This window comes from Columba livia, chromosome 1, assembly GCF_036013475.1.
Source record: "Columba livia isolate bColLiv1 breed racing homer chromosome 1, bColLiv1.pat.W.v2, whole genome shotgun sequence".
NCBI lineage: Eukaryota > Metazoa > Chordata > Aves > Columbiformes > Columbidae > Columba > Columba livia.
Window position 1 is genome coordinate 88,170,071 of NC_088602.1, and position 19,184 is coordinate 88,189,254.

The following is a 19,184-nucleotide window of genomic DNA, read 5'->3' on the forward strand; positions in this document are numbered from 1 at the left end:
AGATAAATAAATCCAGATATAAACAGCTGCAGTTAAAATAGGGATGTTTCATGTTGTTTGCAGTTTGACATACTATACTGATAGCATAGAAGATTATTTTATTTGTCATCAAGCAAAGGATAATAGAAGCTACAGCCAACAACATCAGTCATATATTCCCGTCTTTTGCATTTCAGTTTCTTCAGCTACATACTCTTCAAGACCGTGTGTATAGAAGTCAACACCTTGAAGTCTGTTTGAAAGTTTTAATTAATGAATCCTTCGTAAGTTATGCACATTTTTTAGAAGTGGAAGAACAGTAGTTCTGCAATTATTTTTATAAGGTGTAGGCCCAGTTAGTAACAAATTAGAACTGACTTATGTGGATCCAGATTTCATTTTGGAACTCACAGCAGGTCACCTGAACATTGAATTTATTCCATTAAATGGATGCATGAGCTAAAGTCATTATAATTGTACCCATCCTTTTCAAATTAATGTTGAATATATATACACTTGGGACCACCTTTTCCTGCAGACTTCCTTATTTTTCACAGTCAACTTCATCTACATAACAATTAATTGTATACAATAACAATGACAAAACAATACTTAGTTTGGAAATAATTAGCAAGAATCACAAAAAGCTATTTTAAAGTAGTAAAAGACACCACCTTTTAAGTTTGTTTGTTGTTGTTTTTTTTCCCCCTCTATCATTCTCCTTCTATATCTGTCATTTTGTTGCAGACCTAGCCTTTGGTATGTCAAACAGAATCCCTAATATTCCTGGACAAAGGTCAAGGAGGAAAGAACTGTTTTGCAAATGGCATATTCACACTGATCTCTGTCATCTAAATTTCTACAAATTGCTTTCTGTCTACTACAACTTCAGTTGCATGTGTCTACTTCACATTTAATGTCTGGATGAGGCTGTCAGCAGAAACTACAGAGAAAAAGAAACAGATAAACAAACAAACAAAAAAAGCAAAAACAAAACCCCACAAAAACAACTATATAAATCTTGACAAGATAATGAAAAGCTCGTTTAAAATGTCCCCCACATTAAAATCAACTCCAGAATTCTAAGAACATTAGGAAATCTTTAGTCATCCAAGTGGCTATTTTATTAATATTTTAAAAATTAATACCTGAGCCAAATAATTTATTTCAAGTTCTACTTGTCACTGTACTAGTTATTTCCTTTAAATTATGGAAAGCAAAAAGAGCATGGATACAAGTGTATCTGAATTTTTAAAAATACAATGAATTTAATTGAAATGATATAAACTTTTAAAGAAATAAGTAAATGTCTGACCTTTCATCTTGTATTTTTTTGTTAAGATAGTTTAGTATCAGTACAGCACTTCTGGGCTTCAGTTACAACAAGGACCTGAGGACCATGTAACATTTCCAACTTAACTATAGGACAAAGAAGAAACATTAATTTTTACACATCCTTTCTTTTTGACTAAGTTGCTCTAAAATAGTGAAATTAGAAGACAGATAAAAAAGAAGTTAAAGTGGTCAAAAGTGCACAACATCCAAGCTTTCAAACTTGTCTAAAAATCTTCACAAAATGTTGTAGTAAAAAAAAAAGGCATAGCTTTGTAATTAATTTAATTAATTTTGAATTTCTTAATTTGCAAGAAGTCAAGAATTTGAAAATAAAAATAGGGTATTTTGTAAATGGTTCAAGAAGAACAGACTAATGTATCAATCTATAATAGACATATCTTCTCTGTGAAAAAAATAAACCACCACCCCTCCAACCCATTCCTGGAAAGATATGACCTCGTTCTCTTGAAATCATGACACACAAATCTCTCTGAAATCTTATTCTCAATCAGGCTAATTATGTTTTCATGAACATAACATCCTGCCAGAGATTGCTTTTAAAGAGGTGTGTGAGGAGTGCAATAAAAATTGGCAACTGAGGGCAACCTATTGCTCATTAAACACCCAACTTCAGTGACTTGTAAGATTGAGGTGACGTACTTTTAGTTTGCTGTTAAAACTACAGGGAATTCGAGACTTTTCTCATGTACTTGAGAAACCTGAAGTCAATGCCGTGATATATAAGCATACCTTATGGCATAGGCAAAAAAAAAAAAAAAAAAAAGAAACACACCAAAAACAAAAAAACCCACACACCTACAAATACTTATCTGAGTACTGGGAAGATTTTTAATGTTTCACCCACAGTAAAGAAGTGTTAACATTTCTGTTGTGTTTTGGTTAACAATTTAGCTTTTTTGTCTGTAATTAAGCAGCATTTTCTACTTTACAAGGAGTGTCTGCTGGTTACTTCATTAAATATTTTCAAATTGCTTTGTGATTTTTACATGAGAAGTGTGATTTTTCATGAGAAGTGTGATTTTTCATGAGAAGTGTGATTTTTTTGAGTAATGCAATCAAGTGAAACACATCAGATTTATCTCTCTTCTCACCTCTAGCAGAAATATTTGGAAATGCATTTTTGTTTGCCCTTCATCATGGTTTTCAGACATAGAGGTTTTCAGGATTGTGAGTATCAGGTGGGCATACAGCAACTGCACAACCTCACAACAGAACACAAAAGGAACATATTTTCCAGTTGCTGTCTATTAACGACAGGGTTTATCTAGTTCTATATACATATTTGTATCAATAATGTATTTTTTGCCTCAGTCTTTACTTCAAGTCTCTTCATAGCAGTTTCTTCTATGTTCATTTAGTGATCATTTTTTGCATAAGAGGTGAATGGAAAAGGTAGAATTCTTAATCTTTTAATTCTACTCTTAAACTTGGTAGATGTATCCTTAATGTTTTGGCATTCAACCAGTGTTAAAAATCTGAATTTATCTTGTGCAAGGACAAATGTCAAATGTGTTAACTAGTTGATAACACATTTTTAATTCCTCAGTATTCAGTCACCTTCAAAACTTTAGGCTTATTTCAGTCTTTTTGCCACTGTGGACTGACTATTTTACGGTTTTACTTGCAAACATAAAAATTCTGAAATTCTTCAAGTTAGGCTTATATACAGAAGCAAAATTAAAAAAAAATTAATTACAAATTAATTAATTACAGAAGCTTGTGTATCAGTCCTAAAAAAAACCAAGAAGTTTTCTTAAGGAATTTATGCAGAAAAAAATCAGTAATAATTTTCTAGCTTCATTTCAAAATAACAAATGCAGAAGACTGCTAGAACAGTACTTTTCCATTTTAGTTGGCACTGTGTATAAAAAAGAAAAGAAACCAAGTGCAAATAAACCAACTAATACGAACAGAAACTATAAAAAACCAGCAAGCATAAAGTAAGTAAAATCAAAGAAGTAAATTACCATGACCAAAGACCTTATGACTAAGAAAAAGAACACTTTATTTTTATTTCCAAAAGTATTCAGAACTGATCACCCACAAGAACAACATATCTCATCTTGTGCTTGATCTCATATATCCTTAACATTGGGACATATCAAATGTCAGTGCTTTAGAATTTTATTCAAAAAATTATTAATTATATTTTTTAAAGTTTCCCTCTATCTGAAAGCATTATCTTATTTCCTGACTTCTTTCATGAGCACTACAGTAACTAAGAATGTTGACATTTGCAGGATAAGTATCAATCAAAAAACTTGGAACAATCTAGGTCTCTCAGAAAATGTATTTTAGGATACATAGGTTTAACGAAAAAGATTTTTCTGTGTAGTCTTACTACGAAGAGTCATTTCACACCTTTGAACATCTGAAACTGAAGATATTCAACCATTTAAAGAACATCAAGGCCAATCTCTCTCATTACTGCTTTTGGCAGGCTGCTGCCACAACCCTGACAACCATGCCAAGCTTTACGAAAGGCTTGTTCAAGCAATTGTCAATAAGATGTGGAGTTTCTCACTTCAGCTCATTGCTTCCCAATGCATTCACATTATTGCTACATAAAATTCATGTCCTACTAAATGTGAGGACTTTTCTGGTAGCTCACATGAACAGGCTTAATAGACTGTCTCCTGTTTCAAGTGAGTTATACCTGGTATGTCTGTGAACAGGTAACGAAGGAAAAGTTGAAGACTACGGCATGATTTTCTTCCTGCAGTTGGAGCAGACTGACAGGCTCTTGGCCACCACTGCCTGTACTACTGCTTTTCCATGAACATGTGTTGGGACTGAGGAACCACTATGCCCAAGCACCAAATTTAATCAAAATTATTTGGAGAAATAGGCAGAGAAGGAAAAGAAATAGACTTATAAAATGGAAGCAAGAAAAACAAACAAACAAACAATCTTCTAAATACACTTTTTCTATGATTAATTAATTTTCTTTGTTCTTCATTAATTAGTTACTTAATTAAACTTGCTCTTTGTCTCTGAACAGCCATTTTCTTCCTAGTACTCTAGGACTTTCCTTTGAATAAGATTTACTTCAGACAAGAGACTAATGAGGCTGGCAGCAATATTATGAGTGTTTGTGGAAATAAGAGAATACATCACTTCCACTATTTACCCTGATCAAATTTCAATATTTGTTTGCCCAGTAACTTACATTAAACACCAGAGAAACTTTGTTCCCTATGTCCATAGGAAGAAACCTCATCTTGGATGTGGAGTAACTCAGTACTCCCTAAAGAGGAGCTGTCAGGTTCGTCTATCCCCTGTTGAATTAAAATGCTCAGAGAACAGGGACAAAGTATTGATACAGGGAAGGAAGAACTTTAGGACAGGGTTTTGGTAGGAAGGAGGAGGAAAGGGAGAAACCTGTCCCCATCTTATATTATTTCAAGTAGAAATAGAGAAAAACATTGTGGATTTAGAAATATGTCAATCATATAGGCTCAGACTTAGCAAACATGTCTATCTTAAAAAGCCAATAAACCAAGTTCTGTAGTGGTTTAACCCCAGCCAGTAACTAAGCACTACAGAGCTCCTTGCACATTCCCATATTGGTGGGATGGGGAGAGAGTCTGAAAAGTAAAAGTCAGAAAACTTGTGAGTTGAGATAAAGACGGTTTAATAAGTAAAGCAAAAGCCACACACACAAGCAAAGCAAAACAAGGCATTCATTCATCACTTCTGGGCAGACAGGTGTTCAGCCATGTCCAGGAAAGTAGGGCTCCATCGTGTGTCATGGTTACTTGGGAAGACAAACACCATCACTCCAAACATCTCCCCATTCATTCTTCTTCCTCCAGCTTTTATACTGAGCATGAGTCGTATGGTGCAGGATATCCTTTTGGTCAGTTTGGGTCAGCAGCCCTGGTTGTGTTCCCTCCAAACTTCTTGTGCACCTGGCATGGTGTTAGAAGATGAAAAGTCCTTGACTGCTTTGCAACAGCTAAAATATCAGTGTACAATCAACATTATTCTTATTCTAAATCAAAAATGCAGCACTATACCAGCTACTAGGAAGAAAATTAAATCTATCCCAGACAAAGTGAGGACAAATACTTCACTTGTAGTCAGCTGTGACTTAGAGCATTTAAAATAAAAGGTGTACTTAATTTCCTTATTATTTGATGAACTGTGATTGTATTTTTTTCTTTTAGTTTGTCTGCTCTATAAAGGGTGACGCTACAGCAGCATGGACAAATCCTGAAGTGTGAGACTTCAGGTGAGTGCTCATTCATATATTGAACTCCTGCAAAGCTGTTTCATTGATACTAATATGCTTAACACATTCCACAAAGTATTAGGCTTAATTTTCACTATTTTACTGTTTTCAACCCAAGATGCTGTTTCATAATCTTTGAGCATTATACAAAAATCAATCATCTATGTAGTATGTTAAAGGTTGCATGTTGTTCCTTGGGTCAGTACAATTCAGTGCTCACAACAATTAATTAACCGTAATGTCTACTTTTTCATTGCCTGTTATTTTTACTAAGTAGCATATTCAGAGGGCATTTATCACATTTAAATTCATTGGCTCAAAATACTCTCTAGGGACCGATCTTTAGAATAACATGCATAGTTTCCATTCACAATTGTAAAGAAACACTGCCCTCTTCTGGCAAAACAGGATGTATCTCTATAGAGACAGGCTTCATTTTGGAAAAACAAACTGGATTAGAACAGATAAAACTATTTTATGTATAAATAAAAGACTATGTGCTATGCTCAAACAGAGTTATCATTTTTTGTTCTTTCTAATCAATCAGTAGACTTTCTCCTTTCCACAGTTCAAGGAGACATTTCAGAGCACTTAGAAACATGGAGAAGTATTGCAATAGTTTTGTTTAATAAACAAGTACATCAAATTCTTCAGTTACTTTCTGGTATGAGTAGCTTTACACATGGCAGCAATTTCACAAATCCAAACTCTAATTTTGCCTTCTTGAAAGATTAATGTGTTGCAATATCTGGTTAATATGGGCGTGGGGTTTTTTGGCACTTATAAACCTTTCCCTACATTTTGCAGTATTTTGTTTTTTCAGGGCGGGGGAAGAGGAGCACTTAAAATCTTGTGAAAACCTGATAGCTTCATCAACATTCAAAAATGGAATAATATCTGTTTTTCAACAACAGGCAACCTTTCACTTCCAAAACATGCATCATCATCTTTCATCCATCAGGCCTTGAATATCCACTGCCTGAATTGTACCACTAATATCATTAGGTGATTATGTTTAAGACCAATTTATCTGTCCAGATAGTGATAATATCCTCTTTTAAAATGGAGACCAAGTTCCATAGAAATGTATGCAGCACCACATGCCATGAGAAAGATATATACAGTTAAAGTAATTGGACAGTCTCACTCTTTGAATCTTACCATACTAGTCTTTCCTGACTGGTGGAATTGCCTTACACACTCACATAAAAGGCAGCAGCTCTTTACTACTCTGGTTTGCTCTCTGAGAGAAGAAACCAAAAATACTGTTAATAAACTTCCTAAGTGTTCAGGGTATTTTTGGTCTGTTTGTTTGTTTGCTTGTTTGTTTTGCATCTATTAAGAAAAAACAAACAAACAAACAAACAAACAAAACCAAAAAAGCTGTTAACACTGTGGGCCTATTAGTGCATTTCAGTAACAGAGCTATCACCACAGTGGTCAACAGAAGTGGAAAAAATATCCTCACTTCTTTTGCTGAGGAAAATAAACAAGAAGTAGCTTTACACCTAAAAAATCTGTACCTAAGATGACTCCTAAAAATTATGGGAAAGCCAAGACAATAAGGAAAAATATAATGAGGTTTCACAAGCATTTATAAACTAAATGCTAAAACTATTCCAGGGTATTTTGACATATAACTTTATAATTTTCCATAAGGCAATTTCCCCACATTATTGCATTAAGATATTTTTGCCGCAGTTTGTATCCCATCTCTTCAAAGACTTTGAATTTAATTTAACTTACTAAAATCTTTGAAACATGCCTATTTGGTTCAAGATAGTCTAACAAAGTGTATTACTTTCTCCAAAAGAGTTGTTTCATAACCTGTATCTTTCTGCAGATGTGCACAAGTATTACTTCCCAACTTCAGGATCAGATTTTTGAATTTTAAACAGAAGATTGCCACAAACACAAAGCTCTGTACTAAAACACATTTAAAAGTTATATAAAGACATTGTAACTATAATTTCACAATATAAATAAACACGTTCAATCGAATTTTCAGTAAAGGTCAATATTCATGTTGCAATCATTAATATTAACACTTTTTCAAACAAAGATAAGCAAATGAGATTAACTGAGTATCAATTTAAGCAGATTTTTTCAGGCTGGTCTAATATCAACTGGGAAAAAAAATATTTCAAATGTGTTTGGCTTTTAGTATGGGGGTTATTTCCAGAAGTTTTTAACCTACCTATAAGAATATACCTATAAGAATAAAGACACAGAACTTTTCTCCTAGATTTTTTTCTCCATGTAATTGTACAGAGTTGTATGTTTTGGTTGTTCACAAGCCCCCTGTGAATCACAGATTATAGACTTTCAGAGAACTCTACAGAGAATAAATACAGGAAAAAGGATGTCTTATTTTTCTGGTCTTTCACTCAGCAGGTAGTGGGACTGTATTTTACCTCTGATAGTTTCATACTGGCATTCATTGCTGGATCTAAACACCCCTTTCCTCCCACTGCATCTTAGAACTATAATGTTACAGGGCTATATGAGGCCATGGAAACTAATTCTGGGCACGATATCATATTAACGTTTCTAAAATTTGTCTCCCATTAATCATGTCCATTAACATAAAAGCTTCATTAACCTCCTCTAGCAGGACATTTCCTGTTAGCAGCCAGTGAACAAATTATGACTGACACCTTAATGAGGATAAAAACAACACAGTAATCATCCATAACTATACCTTCCACACTGGGTACAATAGCAGTTGCTTGTTTAAAATTATGTCTGAAAGGTGCAAGTAAAACAAAAGCAGAACCACAGACTTAGGTTTAACCTTAAACACACTGATGAGTCACCCAAATATGGCAAGAGACTGGCTACCATTTCCACGTCACTGGTTTCTACAGTTTTACATCTAGTGCTCCTCCCTCCTTTATCCCTCACCAGAGGTATAGTTCAAAGCAAACCAGCAAGGTTGGACTGAAAACTTGCCAAGAGAACTTCAACTCTACTACAAAATGGTCTAATACTTATAAAGAGAAGAAGCTAGTTTGAAGATAATTTTAATGCCGAAAATAGTTGCGTGCAATGGTTCAAGGTTTCTGAAGTAGAAAACTATGAGTATTCTAATCAAAATTCCTGGAGAAGAAGTACCATCTTTCACATAGTGCACTTCAGCATTTATAAGCTGTAAAGCATTCTAGAATGTTTATTTTATGAAAAGCTACTTTTACAATATATTGCTTGAAGAATATATGGGAATCCAGAAGAACCAAAGGAGAAAAAACAAACCAAACCAAACCAAAAAAGAACTCAGAAAGAATAATAGGGAAATGAAAATATATGTATTTTCTTAATGTAATTTTTTTTAGGCAAATTTTTATGGATAAGGATCGTTGAATTGTAATATATGCTGATACTAAATAATAGAAGAAATGGATTTGAAACAGCCAGAAGAAATAAGTACATGGTCAGAGAAACAGGGAAAACCAATATTGAAACAGTGAGAGAAAAGAGACAGCTGCATTTAAATTCAGGAAAACCTCAGATGCCAAGCTGAACTTTTTTTTTTATGCTTTTGAGAGGCTAGAGAGCACAAAGACTGTCCACAGTTATGTTAAAAAAAAAAAAAAAAAAGAGCAAAAAAAACCAAAACAAAACAGTGTGTAATGCTTTCAGGTTAAGAAAGCAAGCAAACCAGGATGTGTCCAACTCCCATACTCCCATCATTTAACCAAATTCTATCCATTGCAGGAAAGGCCAACAAGGGGGGAAAAAAAAAATAAAAATAAAAGTGCATGAAAAGTAGGTAACAATAAAAACAACAATACAAGAGATCATGCCCTTGTCAGATTTAACATAGTGCCCACTACAAGTTTCAGTAAAGTTGTCTCCAGTATGATAAGGTTTAAGACATTATTGAACTTTTTGTTGTTTCCCTGCTCCTAAAAGTCAGACTAAGGCAACAGAGAGGGTAATTTTTAACAAACAGGGCAACTGCAAGGTATACAGTTAAACAGACAACGTAACTAGGGAGAATTTGCAATTGCAGCACTTTCTCATAAATAACATGTCTTTGCATAGTATGCCATACAGCACAATGGCATCACACAAATGTCAAGCCTCTGTTTTTAACAGGTCTCTTAAAACTGCTGTAGCATAAAGACCAGCCCTTTGGTGCCCATTAAATATTAGCTTATGAAGTTAAATGAACTATTAATGCAAGTTTTCTTACGAACTTGATTTAAGATACTTTCGTAATTGTGGAAGTAATTCAATTACACCACTCTTTGTAGACCACACATTATTAGAATATCAGAATTTTTAATCCAGATCTACATTTTGACAAATGTGTACACCATTTTACAGAGGAAGGCTCCTAACCACTGAGAGTAGCTATAATACAGTGAGCCATTTCTTAACCAAAAATGTATTGAATAACTTATGAGAATAGTTCTTGGTCTGAATGTTGCACAAAGTATTTAATAATTTTAAAATGTCTATTTGTCTTGATTTTCTGTTGTTAAAATGGTTAAAGGTGTTCCTTCTATTTGATTTTCCAGTTATAGCTCTTCAAAGCATAAATTATCAGTATTTTCTCAGGAAAAAATCAGGTAATGGAAAGCCTCTCTATAGAACACCTCAGATATGATAAAAATTTTCATCATTAAATAGCTTGCATATTCCATTCAAACTATTTATACAGTATTGGGCATACAATACTGAATCTTTTCAAAGAACATGTTTTTCTTTTAGGGTATTTCCTTTGGTTTTGCTGTCTTACTTCATCACCCTCTCTTCCACTCACTGTGTCTTTCAAAATCAGTTTTGCAGTAACAACATAGCTAAAGAGAACGCAACATGTGTCTTGTGTCTTGTCTCATTCTCTGCTCAGACAAGATAAAAGTAATTCTTGTTTTCCTCACAGTTTGTTGCAAGGTTGTGGTACACAATCCTTACCCTCAGGGAAAGGTGATGAAACAATTAACTAGAATAATTGCAAAAAAAAATATACTGCATGCAGTGCAAACACATATGCAAAATTACTGAGGTGTTCATGTTGTTTTGTTTGTTTGTTTGTTTGTTTGTTTTTTTAACAACAACAACAACAAACAAACAAACAAACAAAATGAAACTATCACTCACAGACAATGGCTAAAATTTTCAAAATCCAAATCTTAACTTCAAACTCCCATTGAGACAGAAAGGTAGAAAGACAGCATGTTCTTGATAAGAATGCTTGAAATAAGTCATTATAATTTTCTGTATTGATTCTTCATAGATTAAAATAATTTGTATGGCTTATAGAAGCAGAGGAAATCTGAATACACCTTACAATGCACAGTCAACCAGTAGCAAACCACACTCTGCACGATTCATGCAATGTTTTCTTGTTTACTATGTGTTCTTGTAACGGTTCCACAGAGTGAAACAAAACAAGGTTCCACAAAGCTAAAATGTAGGGTTTCGGATCTGCTTTGTTTATTACTGAAATATTACTCAAATCTTAGAATAACATATGTTCAGTGCTGTATGAGATTAGAATATTGCCTATGCTGAGACTTACTTGAGTAAGGCCTAAATTTAATTTGAAATGTTCCTGACCAAGAGGTCATCCAAACAATCATGACCAATCAGATTCAACATTTCTGAAATACATTCTACAAAATAACTTCTTAATAGAACTTCCCCTGTCTTGGTGATTTGGTCTTTCCTCCTGAGAAGACTTGCACAGCTCTCCATAGGTATAGGACCACAGCAGCATCTGGAATTGGGCTTTTCCTGGTGACCCAGTGAAACTGTGTTACTCAAGCAGCAAGAAAACTTCCCGGACTACAATTTCATAACTAAACAGGCACCTGGGGAGTAGAAAGAGCTTCTTTCCTCCTCCTCTGCTGTGAAGGGTTGACTGTAAAGGCTGTCTATTGTACTCAAACCATTCTCTTGTCAGAGGATGATGAATGATGATAAAAAAGTAAGCCTTGCCACAGGTGTGACTATGTGCCCTGCATTTCTCTTGTCAAGGGAGTTTTATTCTCACCAAGCTGCCTTTTAGACTATCACAATTAGGTTTTAAAGCAATTTGTATGCATAAGTTGAAAATATTACTTCAAATTAACTTCCAGAGGCACCATGGTGCAATCAACAGGGTGCTAGATTGGGACACAGGAATCGGTTTAATTCTGCTTCTGCTATTGGTCTGATGGGTAACCTTGAGCAAGACACTTATCTGTGTTCTCCTATTGATCTTTTAATCTATTTAAATTGTAAGGTCTTGGGAAGGACATTGCCCCTTGCTTTGTGTCTGTATGGTATTTAGCACAGTAGGACCTGCTGTAATATGCTGCTGTTGTAATTCATAAAACTAAGCAGCTCATAGAAAAAAGCAAAGCCATGCAAGAGCCCATACAGAGTTTCACAATTACTAAGGACAGAACCAGACCCAAAGGATTATTAGGTTTTATTACATAATGAGATTCAGATCAGGCATTTTATAGGCAAAGTTAAACCCATCTGCAAATTCATTTGAAAACAGAGTCTTATTACCATGTTATTAAAAAAAAAAAAAAAATCCTATAAAGAAGTGTGATGTCTGTCCCTTCCCCTTTTAAGTTTATTTTCTAAGCTAACAAACCAAACATTCCTGCTTCCTCCTGTCTCAGCCATCAGCTTTGAAAAGTCAAACTGGGATCTGAAAATCAAATTAGATTCTTTCTGTCTAAAACATGATCAATACAAATAATGTCTGCACTTTCAGCACACTTGACATGCAGTCTACCACTGCTAATCATGCATGAGTTAGAAAGTAAATTGGGGATCCTGCCATAACAACCCTGTACCGCTCACAGTAAAAATTGACACCAGAACTGATAGGCAGGACCCAATTATTCCTTTGCGTGCACACACTGATACTTCTGCAAGGGTATCCAAGGAGAGATGTTGGCTCATATGACATAAATATATTGACAGCGAGAGGCTGCAAATTTTTATATATAGGCAAGTCACTTCTCTCATATATCCACAGTTAAAATTAGCATGCGCAATGCCATATAATATAAGTTGAATGTAAATGAATGCAGAGAAGTCCCTCAGGTTAAATTTGCTTTAAGCAGAAAGCATGTAAATCATTCTCTACATACTTTCAAGTCCAACTGCCTAACAGCAAGTATGAAAGCACACTATGAAATAGAGTAGCCAAGACAAACTGTGAAACTGCATAAATGCATTTACTAAAAAAGGTATTCTATTTTGATTTTATTTTATCAGTGTACTGAACTGTTATCAATTCATTCAATGCTGCAGTCTTATCTAGAATATCTGTTCCTACCAAAGACAATGGCTATTTCTGCTCAACTGGTAACAAAAACCAAAGATGACCTTATCTGAACAAATCAAATGGCAGTGTTAAATGAAACAAGTACTTAATGAAAAGGAAGCAAAGAAAGGATAAAAATGAACACATTCCAGGTATACAAAATCAATTTTCTGGCAATTTCAATTTTAAATTGCTAACAGAACAAATTTTACATATATATTCTTTCTGGAGTGATGCCATAAATCATTAACTGCAAGTCAAACAGGTAGGTCTTTGACACTGTTTATTAAATATATAGATTTTTTTTAAATTGCAGAATAAGTTGGAGGCCTATTTAAGTGACTGTCTTTTTAAATGCTAAAGGATACATTTCTCATACTCTTCTAAATATCATCTTAGGAATGGAGTATTTTAAACCTGCTAAGAAGAGTCATACATAAATAGCACTCAAATAGGCAATTTCTGGATAACATGGCAATATCTGCCAGCTCAGTTTTGCTCTGTGCTAGTCTAATGTCCTGACCCCTTACTTGGGTGAACCAAGTTCTGTGAAGAGGGAAGAGGCAGGGAATTAGAAGTGACCAATAAAATAACATACAGAAACACTTCAGCATACAAACGCTGCATATGGGAGCAAGCTGCTACTCCTTTGAGAATCTGCAGAATGATCCTAACATCTTTGGTTCTTCTGTCAGAATTCATTACTTACTTCACAACTAGAGTTTGAATATAGTTTTCCTAAAGTTTAAATATTTCATTTTATCTTCAGGGGTCACTTTAATTTCCATGAATGATGAGTAAAACTCAATAGATGTCTATCTTGTCTCATATGATATAATAAAAAAATATATATTTCCATATTTGAGTATTTAAATGCTTTTTTTTTTTTTCAAAATTTCTCTGCTTTTACTATTCTCTTTTCTAAATGCTACCATGGTACTAACACCAAAAGTACAGCAGAAATAAATTAACTTAAATAAGGCTACATGTCCATTATTACACACCACTCCATTACCCACCTTTTAAAGATTGTTAGACAGTTCAACATAAAACCTACAGCTATGTCCAATTTCTTTCTAGTAAGAAGTTGGATAGACATGGAATGGTTGAGGTTGGCAAAGATGTCTGGAAGTCCTCTGGCCACAGAACCCTGCTCAATAGGGTCACCTAGTGCCTAGAGTTGCCCAAGACCGTGTCCAGATGGCTTCTGAATACATCTAAGGATGCAGACTCCACAACCTCCCAGCTCTCCTTCATAAGTGAGATGCGCTCCATTCCCTTAATCATCTCAGTGGCCCGTCACTGGTTTATTTTCAGTATGTCCATGTCTGCCATGTCCTGGGGATCCCAGAACTGGACACAGCACTCCAGGTGTGGTTTTACCAGTGTTGAGTAGAGGGGAAGAATCACCTCCCTTCACCTGCTGGCAACACTACTCCTAATGCAGCCCAAGATAGCATTTGCCTTCTTTGCAGCAAGGGCACACAGTTCTGGCTCATTTTCAACCTGGAATTCCATCTCCTTGTCTGCAAAACTGCTTTTCAGTTAGTTGGCCTCCAGCATATACTGGCACATGGGATAGTTCTTTCTTGTAAAATAAGCATTTTAAGACTCTTTTCATACACGAAAGTAGTGGCATGAATTTCTTAAAGATCTGATCTTAAACCAGGTAAGTTCTCTCTTTTAAATGTAACAGAATTTTCCTGAATAGTATAAATAAAACGACTGCTAGTATCTACCTGATGACAAAGAAACCTTCACAGCCAGAAGTAGAAAACCTCATAATAATCACATCTCCATGAGATCCAAAGTGTAATTTTCTCTGGGAAATAGAGCTTAATAGCTTCAGTGTGTTGGACATTTTGGGGGTTGATGAGTTTTAAAATCCTGTTAGAGTTTCTAAAATTAATGCCTATTATTCCATTATTGTCACTAGAGAAGAGGTTCTAGGTGTTGTTTTTCAATAGCATTAATTGTTTGCAACGGTAACTTTCTTTCCTCTAGAGTTTCACATTTATCCACTTTCAGCTTCCTTCATCTTCCCCATCACCATGACCTTCTGGAACATACACAGTTGCTTGATGAAAACAAGATTTATTTTTAAGACAAATGAAGCATATGCTATTGCTGGGGGCTGTTCCCCAAAGAAACAAACAAAAGAAGCATAGTTTTTAGCTTCCTTACATGTCTACTTTTTTGATTTTATCCACTCTTGAATGGTAACTCTTCCAAGGTATTAATGCTAGACTGCTAAACATTTCTACAGTAATCCTGATTTCTCACTGTAGGTATCTCTCAACTTAAAAGAAGGGTATCTTTTACAAATATTATTTGTAATAATTGTGGCCACAAATCCCCCACTTTCTTTAAGTTCTATAACTTAAGTATAAATAATGCATATATGCAAAAAACACACCACCTTATAGGAAGAGTTTTAAAATATATTTTTCAGCAAGGAAGCAATAAGCTCACCTTTGTATAGAAGAACTACAGCAAATCCAATGTTTCTATGCCATAAGTTCATTAAGTATAAGTACACTAAGGTCTTGCAAATTATCCTTCTGGATGAAATTCAGATCTTATTAAAGTGAAGCAATTTTTTTTCCTCAGTGAATCCAAGATTTCATACATTGACTGCATGGGCTTTATTTATTGCAGTGGATTTATGCATGGACAAAATAGTTCCGAAGATCAGGCCATTAAGCAAGGATATACTATAACCTATTCAATTATTCAAGCTAGAAATTGATTCTGGTGAAATACTGTCAGCTTGTCTCGATTTTACATCAGATAATTCACCTCATGCAGGGTAAGTATGAAATTCAAAGGAAACAAACTCTCTGTTTAAACTTCAGCGATTTCAGATGTTCTAAGAACAGTGAACATAGTTCGCAGGTATTAAAACTTCTATTATCCTGGAGTGCATGAGCAGAATGCTAAGAAAAATTCCACAAAAACATAATCATGGTGAAAAAATAATTCATTATTTCTACTAAATTTTGTATTTCTGAACTCATGATGAAATTTAAATTGAAAATCCTCCAACAGCACTAAATACTATACTTTTGATAGGTAAATAATGGGCATATCTTCAAATAACAACCTCCCTCAAAAAAAAAAAAAAAAAAGGGGGGAGGGGGGGCAAAAAGAAAGGTAGTGTTTATGACAGTGAAACAATTTTGTAAACCCAATAACATTCCAAAAAGGCTTGGGTAATCTTCAGATCAATATCTTATCAGTTGGGCGACTATGCACTCTGAAGCATTTGACCTTTTGCCTGTCATTAGTTTATACCATATTCCCCCATCATGGGAAACAGCAAGGTGCCTATAAAAATTTCCATCATCAGCACTGAAGTCATTCCCTCCCCATGTGATTTCTCTGATTTAATGGCCATGGAAAGTTCCATAAGGTCGTTAAACCCCTGTAGTTTCTAGCATACTTCAAATGCCACAGAAACCAAGATTCTATGGACCAGTAAAACAGTTACACATTATCCTCAACTTCTCTGCTACTCATGTCTTGCTTTTGACATTACTAGGATGACAGAAAATATTTTTCCTGCCCAAATTCACCTTTTCGTACCTGTCCCTGAAAATTTTATAAAGCCATCCATTACCATCAGCTCATACTAGGGAAAAAGAACTGACACAGTTAATGTGATTAGGATCATGAAACATCTGCAAAACAGTCACATTATTCCCACTTCATGTTCAGAATTACAGCTGCTTAATTTTCTAACAAGAAATAGCAGGGAGTGTTATTTGCTTGTTTTTACTACTATTGCCTATTCTGTGAAAACTATATAAACTTCAAAATGAACCACTATGCAATAAAATAGCAAGTCCAGCTCTTTTTATAGGAAGACCTATATAAAGGAACTTCATTCAGATGAAAAACACTTAAAACCACAGCTCTTCTAAATGGAGCATAATTCCACTTGTTATATAGGAACAACATGTAACAGATAAAACTGTACAATTTCTTCCCATCATCCCTGTATGACCACCTCCCATTACTCCTTCAACAAGGAAAATCTCATACAGCTAACATGAAATATTTTACAAGGCATTCGTAGTAAATTTTCTAGTACTAATCGAATAATTTCTCTTAGCTATATCATAATTCTTTTCTTTTAGGTGAGACAGCAGAAATCTAGAAATCATAAGATCGAGCTGTATATGAATTTTCAGGAATACATATTCACATGGATGAAAAATATGTATATGAGATATATAAATGCACACACAGATATTTTCCTTTTGATAGGCATTGAAAATGCATATGTTTGTGTGCAGTTGCTCATAAAAGTGCTATTGACATAAGACTACTAGACAAATTCAGTATCTTCAGGCGGGAATATTCTTACAGTGGACCCTGTAGCAATAGGAAGCTCCAAAAGCATTTTGCTCAGCATTGTTGTGCAAAACATTGTTTATAAGTACACATGCAGAAAAAAAACCTACAACTTTCAAGTATAGACTATAATTCTTCATTTTTAAAGTGATCTTGAGTTGTAAAACTTGAATGCAAATCATGTAATAAATTTCAAAATGTTAGGCATATCAATAACTCAAAGGCAAAGATGTAACTTAATTCACATAAACCATACTGCAGGTAAGAACATGAGACAGGCCTTGTAAAATAGTAGTTTGTCAGTTGTCCCTCTTACAACATTACTACAGGAAACATGGGTTTGCTTCAATAAAAAACGACAGCCACAAATTATTATTCTTTTATTACTAAAAGCTGAAGCAGTTGTCTTGCTTCAAGAAATAACTAAATATAAGACGAGCCAAAGACATTTTAAAAGATGATTTTTTAAAACAAGCAAAAAATATGTATTACTCTTGCTATTTTGTACTGGATGTATTTTCCTCTCTCTCACAGGTCCCTCACCCTTACTTCATCTTTCAGAAAAATCAAAGAGCCAACATGCACACACACATACCTGAGAAATGTTATGTAAACTAGACAAACCAACTGCTTGCCAATATGGTTGTTTCAGACGTATTCCTATCAGGAAAGGGGGCTAAGGCTGAGCAGCACTACACTCTCATGTTGTGTGCTTGGACCAAGATGTATTCAAATATTTGATCGCAATTAATGCAAGTGTTTTTAACATGGTAGAAAAAGTGAGAGAAAATCTTGTATTTTCATTCCTTCATCACACTATGTCAAAGTTCAGTTCTCTCTGACAAAGTTATTTGAGATATTCCATGCATGGAGGGTGTAATATTTAATAACAAATGTACTTATTTGAAGATATTTTATGTTAAATGGGACTTCTGATTTGGTAGAAAGGTAAAAAAAGAGTGAAAACACAATAAAACTATAAAGTTACTCATAGTAAAATATTGCAATTCCAGTACACAATACCAATGTGATTCCCAATAATATGCTCACTGTCATGACACTGGATGTCTCTAGTCTACAGAAAGAATATGGCTATTGAAACCAGCTCAAGCCTGTTGCAGTCTTCAAACTTATTTTGCTAGTTGTCTTGCTTGTTGGGCCGAGCCACATATTTGCTCCCATCCCACACTCATCGGGCTAACTCAGGAAGATATTCATACTCCTTTACTGAACTCAGGGAGAAACATGTACACCAACAGCAGATCAACTCAACTATTGATAACCATTTTTCTTGTACAAAGGCCACCCTCTGATCCCTTTGTAGTAAGATAAAGTCAGCTTCTTTGCATCAGCTGTGATCAGTCATACCCTACATTATTCTCTGAGCTTCATGGGTACAATGTTTTTGCCTATCTCCTCTGAGCCTTCTTTCATCATAGGGGTTTATTCAGTGAGTCACCTTCCACCCTTAGGGGTTTAGTCAGTCACAGACCACTGTTTGCATGAGCACAGAATGCACCCGCTTTACAAAGAAATATGTCTATTAGGATAAAATGCACGATTTTTGTATGTGTTTTATCATCAGCTACACTTACCACTATTTGTCTTGCTTTACATTAGTATGCTTTCACAACATTTCAGTATAATTTCATGACATCCACAGTGAAAACATGTTTAAACTGTTCTGGAGCACAAGAGCACTGCTATCTAAATTCAGCATTGTTTCCTTTGATGCCATTAGAAACTGAACTTATTTTTCTACATTGCAGATATTTTTCTATACCTGTGGAAGCAGATATATTGTTCTAATACTATTTTTCCTTAACAATGAAAAATATCCTGATAATTGTTAAAGTATTGGCTTAAAATAAAAAAAGATGACTATCATACTATATTGGGACTTTCAATTATGCTTTTTAAGATTGCATATCTTTCTCTCTCTCTCTTTGACTTTTCTTGCTGTGTTTTAAGTCATGATTACCA